This window comes from Bos mutus, chromosome X (genome assembly GCF_027580195.1).
Source record: "Bos mutus isolate GX-2022 chromosome X, NWIPB_WYAK_1.1, whole genome shotgun sequence".
In the NCBI taxonomy this organism is placed as follows: domain Eukaryota; kingdom Metazoa; phylum Chordata; class Mammalia; order Artiodactyla; family Bovidae; genus Bos; species Bos mutus.
The window spans coordinates 105,061,242-105,066,730 of record NC_091646.1 but is presented as its reverse complement, the minus strand read 5'-3'; the positions used below and the strand labels follow the sequence as shown (position 1 = coordinate 105,066,730).

The 5,489-nt window shown below is 35.7% G+C and overlaps 1 non-coding gene across 1 annotated transcript; it reads left to right on the top strand.

The window, feature by feature from the left end:
• The first annotated feature begins 1,969 nt into the window (after positions 1-1,969).
• Positions 1,970-2,076, top strand: LOC138986587 (U6 spliceosomal RNA). The gene has a single exon (XR_011463391.1). It is a non-coding gene; the product is annotated as a U6 spliceosomal RNA (small nuclear RNA).
• The last annotated feature ends 3,413 nt before the right edge of the window (positions 2,077-5,489 follow it).

The window sequence follows — 5,489 nt, the reverse complement described above, 5'->3', positions numbered from 1 at the left end:
CACAGTCGCTCAGTCATGTCTGACTCTGCGAACCCACGGACTGCAGCATGCCAGGCTTCCCTGTCCATCACCAACTCCCGGAGCTTGCTCAAACTCACATCCATCGAGTTGGTGAAGCCATCAAACCATCTCATCCTCTGTCGTCTCCTCCTGCCTTCAATCTTTCCCAGAAGCAGGGTCTCTTCCAATGAGACAGTTCTTCACATAAGGTGGCCTAAGTATTGGAACTTCCACTTCAGCATCAGTCCTTCCAATGAATATTCAGGACTGATTTACTTTAGGACAGACTGGTTTGATCTCCTTGCAGTCCAAGGGACTCTCAAGAGTCTTCTCCAACACCACAGTTCAAAAGCATCAATTCTTTGGTGCTCAGCTTTCCTTATGGTCCAACTCTCACATCCATATATGATCACTGGAAAACCATAGCTTTGATTAGATGGACTTTTTTCAGCAAAGTTCTGTATGGTGCTTCTTGCTTACATGTAAAACATATATATATATATATATATCTTTTATAAAAATAAATATGAACTTCTATAACACTTTTATTGGAAGTTGCCACATCTTTTTTCTCTTCTAATACTGTATGTCTATGTCTTCTGTCTTGTGGATTTAGTTTTGCTGCAGTGCTTCTTGAGCTTTTCCAATGCCTGTTCCTAACACACTCAGTGAATTCAGCTTCCTAGGTTTCTGCAAGAAGGATGAAGTTTTTCTTTAGATTCATGTTTCATTGATAAATCCATATACATTGTGTAACACTTTATGCTATATACACATTTTTTTTGCTATTAAAATAAGTACAGTTGTTTTCTTTTTCTTTGTTTCCTCTGAATAGTCAAGGGATAATTGATAGTTTTTCATGCCCTAAAGGCTTTGGTCATCCTAGAAAATTATTAGTCATTCTTGTTGAGAATGCTCAGTCTAATCCAGAAGTCATCCAACTAAGGCAAACAGGCTAAATCCTGTCTGTTACTTGTTTTGTAAATAATTTATTGGAATGTGGCCATACTCATTCATTTACATATTTCTTTTGACCTGTGTGCATGGTACAATGGCAGCTGGCCTGCAGGGCTTAAAATATTTACTCTATGATCCTTTACATAATAGGTTTGCCAGTCATGGATCTATATATTTCTTTAGGAAAGTTCCTGTATTTTTCAAAAATGTGATGTTCCTCTATTTTTTAATGATTTCATATTAAATTTCTCTCCCAATTTTCTTGGTTTTATTTGATCATTGTTTGTTTAACTCTTGGATTTAATTTTTTTACTTTTTATTATGATTTATGCATAATCATGGAACATTTCTATTCTAATTTCTTCCAAAATATTTCTGGAAGTGCATTTTCCCCTCATATTTTGATTTTTTTTATTTTAAAAATTTGCTTTTGATTTCTAGTTTCACTAAACTATGCTCCAAAATGATACCTATATAAAATCCATGGTTTGCAAATGGGTTTTACTTATGGCCTATGATGTCATTTTCAGAATATTCTAAGAATATTTGACAAGATTTTGAAGTCCCTGGAAGGGAAACATTTAAAAGTACATCTCTTCAGTTACTCTATTTGACTAGCTGCCAAAACCTGTAAGATACTTCTTACGCATTTCTCAGGGTACATCTGGATCTTGTGAAATGGACTGAAGCTTTGTCAGACTTAGTAAGAAAAAATGTATTCAATTAGGAGTGTGGAAAGAAAATGATAAAAAAAGTTTTGTAGATAAAATAGGACAAGTCTCTGTGTTGCCAAATCCATTTTAAGGCAGGTGCACCACAATGGCATGCCTGGGGACACTTGCCTGTTGTTCAGAGTTTTAGAATCAGAAACCTACCTTTCACAGTGCCATTAGGGCTCCAGGCTGCTGAGATAATATAGTTCTCTGATTACAATGTCCTTGCATTAATAGAAAACTTGGATCCTAGTAATGAATCTCTGAACCTGTCTTCTAGTCTTAAGAACATTTGCGTTGTGCTCGCTTCGGCAGCACATATACTAAAATTGGAACAATACAGAGAAGATTAGCATGGCCCCTGCGCAAGGATGACACGCAAATTCGTGAAGCGTTCCATATTTTTAAAAAAAGAAAAAAAAAAAAAAACATTTGTGTTGACCCTTTGATTCTTCCCTAATTGATTTAAATACATAACAGTGAATTCAGAAGCAGCAGATAATTTAAATCTATGACATAATTAAAGACTAGACTGGGGGAACATGTTTTATCTGTTGGGTTGGCCAAAATGTTCATTCAAGTAGTCCTGTCTTACAAAAAAACCCAAGTGAACTTTTTGGCCAACCCAGTATTTCTTCTTATAGTAAAATAAAAAGGCTATTTACCTCCTGAACATAAATTATTATATTCATTATAAGAACTTGGATAATCAGCTAAGGATAATCATTTACCTTTTATAAACAGTGGAAAACTAAGATTTTATATAGGTACTCCAAAAAAAAAATAGAGGACTGTAACTTTTTGAAACAGTAAAATAGAGTTTACACATTAGAGGTTATAAATAAGTATGTAATATCCAAGAACCGCAGTACTTTGACTTCATGAATCTGTCTTTTAGAAAGAAATATAATGAGTATTATGTAGAATTGATGTCACAAAGATGAACATTTATAGAAATGAATTAAGAGTTGCTTTTAGTTAAGCAAAACTGCAACCACATGTGCTGGAAATAAATTTCATTGTTAATGTGCCCAATACTCAATTATTTTTTCATGTTTTAATAGAATTTGTAAGAATGGCTTTCATTTCAGTAAGGTTTCAAATACCCTTTCTTCAAGGGGATAAAGTGTTTAATCACCATTTACTTTTACTTAAACTCAGTGCATAAAAACACTGTATAATCTGGAGACGCAATTAAAAGGGAAAATATGTCCAAAAAATTGGTACAAACTGGCAGTATTGCCAGTACAAGACAGGTGCAATGCAAAATATTTTTATTATTTTTACAAAATGGAGAGTAGGATTCAAATTAAGAACCAGTCTATGGAAAACTGCCAGAAGTTAACATTTGAAGAAATAATTAGTTTGTAAGGATGTCTAGCATCTCCTTAACCTCTTGCGGTGATGTCCCAGCTCCTCCTAGAAAATATCAGCAGTAAGTCACAAGGCCTTTCCAAGTCTATTAATTTAACTTTTAAAATGCCCTTTGTAAAAAAACAAAAAGCATGACATATTTTTCCAATGTAATGTTTCACTGTTTATTCTTTTTAAGCACAGCAGCCTTTTCAAGATATGTTTTGCTGTATAATTTAAAAACATGATTGGCCAAAACTGGTCCTTCTACTTTGGTTTTGTCCCTTGAACAGTGTGACTCTGCCCAGCCCCCATGCAGTTGAAAACATTTTACTCCCCGTAAACCTAAGTACAAATAGCCTATGTTGACTGGAAAACCTACCAGTAATATAACCAAGGGCTCAGGATTAGCAGCTCTGTAGATTAAGTACCGTCCTGATCATAAACCTGACCGCATTTGTACAAAACCATAGAATTAACCTTAAATCCTGGAGCTTGCTTCTCTTCTTTACCAATGAATGTCCTTCATGGCATTTTTTCCCCCAGAATAGGGCACTTTCATCTGCATTAAAAACCTGTTCAGGTAGATCTCCTTTTTCCTCACAGATGTCTTTATGGCATCTGGGACCTAATGCACTCCAGTATGCCTGCCTGGAAAAATCCCATGGACAGAGGAGCCTGGCAGCTGTCCATGAGGTCTCAAAGAGATGGACACAACTAAGCGACTTAGTACAGCACACATGGGCATTAAAAACCTGTTCAGGTGGATATCCTTTTTCCTCGGTGATGTCCTTTAGGGTATCTGGGAACTCTTGGTCGGCAAAAACTGCTTCTCCTGCCATATTGACATTTTTAAAGCCAAACTTCTTTCTCAGATTATCAGACCATCCTTTGCTGGCATTAAACCCTACAGCCTTAGCTCCTTTACCTTCATTTTGCTTTAGGTTGTCATATAATGACTTTGTTTTTCTCGAATCCTATTAGAGTCTGTAGGGTAGGCCTTACTGATAGCAATGCTGTACCACATAAAAACTGCATTTTCTCATATGAGATAAAAAGGTATTTCTTGCAAAAAGTAGAAGGCATAAATACAGCTTCAGTTTCATGAATTTTCTTTTTCTTTTCTTTCTTTCTCTCTCTCTCTTTTTTTTTTTTTGAAAAAACAATGATCCTTATGCTGAACTCATTCATCAAGAGATGGCGGCAACTGCAGCTGTGGATTTCAATCTACATATCAAGCAATTCAGCTTTTTCTTGTAATGTCATGACTTCCCTCTGTTTCTTGGTAATGCTTCCATCAGCACTAGTGGCACTTTGTAGGGGTCCCATGGTGTTCCTCAGGGTTTATGGCCTCATACTAAACATGATGAGAGATACCTGAGAACCCCAGGAGATCACTGTCTACAGAGATACGCAGTGTAGGAGGGATGAACACACATCATCACACGACATGATTAGAGTCACAGGTCATTTTAAGCAGATACTCGGGACACTTGAACTCAGTGTAATAGCAATAGGAGGTGGCTAGGGAATTATTACAGCAGGACAGTATGTATTAGGCAGTTAGGATGTAATGCTGCATCTTAATGTTCACATTTCTTTCAACTGTGAATGGTGCTCTGCATGGACTGTAAGTGTGTGTGTGTTTAAGTTTTGATGAATTTTAATTTTTAATAATTCTTATATATTTTATGGTAGTAAATGATAAGATAGCCTAGTATGTGTATATATTTTATGCATTACCTAACCTGAGGTCTTTCTAGATGACATGGTTCATCTGTGAATTTTTTCAAATTGTCACCAATCTCCAAAACATTGTCCAATATTTATTGGGAAAAAATTCCATGTATAAAGGCACCCAGGCAGTTCAAACTTGGGTTGCTCCAGAGTCAGAAGTATTTTCAACAAATCACAGATTTTAATGATATGGATTAGTAAGTGTATATAAACACCAAAAAAAAGATTAAACTTCAGTTATTTAATATATCTCATAGGATAAATCAAACTGATCTAAGTGACAACAAATTCCTGATCATCTCAAATACCAAAAGTAATTTTTGTCTTGATTATTTTGCCTTTTATAACCAGATATTTACAACATGGAATAATAAACTCTTTTTAAGAAACATTTTATTTATTGTTTTAAACATTTTATTTTGTATTAGGGTATAATCCATTAACAATGTTGTGATAGTTTCAGGTGAACAGCAAAGGGACTCAACCATACATAAACATGTATCTATTCTCCCCCAGACTTTCCTCCCATCTAGGCTGCCACATAACATTGAGCAGAGTTCCATGTGCTATACCTTAGATCCTTGTTGGTTACCCATTTCAAATATAGCAGTGTGTACATGCCCATCCAAAACTCCCTAACTATCCCTTCCCTCCATCCTCTGCACCCCCTGGCCCGCCCACAACCATAAGTTTGTTTTCTAAGTCTGTGAGTCCCTTTCTGTTTTGTAA